Source organism: Ailuropoda melanoleuca, unplaced genomic scaffold (assembly GCF_002007445.2).
Source record: "Ailuropoda melanoleuca isolate Jingjing unplaced genomic scaffold, ASM200744v2 unplaced-scaffold43254, whole genome shotgun sequence".
NCBI lineage: Eukaryota > Metazoa > Chordata > Mammalia > Carnivora > Ursidae > Ailuropoda > Ailuropoda melanoleuca.
The window spans coordinates 1-607 of NW_023215231.1; the positions used below are offsets into that span (position 1 = coordinate 1).

Consider the following 607-nt stretch of genomic DNA (forward strand, 5'->3'; position numbering starts at 1 on the left):
TCCCGCTCGCCATGCCTGGCATGGCCGGGGGCAGCAGGGCCCAGGTCTAAGCCTAGGTGAAATGCTTGAGGAGCAGCGAGTACTGGGACTATGAGGCTCACGTCCGAGCTGGGGTAATCAAGATGATTACCAACTGGTTTGAAAACTTGGTTGGGGAAAGTATAGTGAAGTATTTGAGGACATTAACATCACCAACAATGAGAGAGTGGTTGTAAAAATTCTCAAGCCAGTGAAGAAAAAGAAGATAGAAGGAGAGGTTAAGATTCTGGAGAACCTTCATGGTGGAACAAATATCATTAAGCTGATTGACACTGTGAAGGACCCTGTGTCAAAGACACCAGCTTTGGTATTTGAATATATCAATAATACAGATTTTAAGCAACTTTACCAGATCCTGACAGACTTCGATATCTGGTTTTATATGTATGAGCTACTTAAGGCTCTGGATTACTGCCACAGCAAGGGAATCATGCACAGGGATGTGAAACCTCACAATCTCATGATAGATCACCAACAGCAAAAGCCTGGACTGATAAACTGGGGTCTGGCAGAGTTCTACCATCCTGCTCAGGAGTACAATGTCCGTGTAGCCTCAAGGTACTTCAAG

At 45.0% G+C, this 607-nt stretch overlaps 1 pseudogene; it reads left to right on the plus strand.

Moving 5' to 3' along the window:
- Nucleotides 1-11: 11 nt before the first annotated feature.
- Nucleotides 12-604, plus strand: LOC100473497 (annotated as a pseudogene).
- Nucleotides 605-607: the final 3 nt, after the last annotated feature.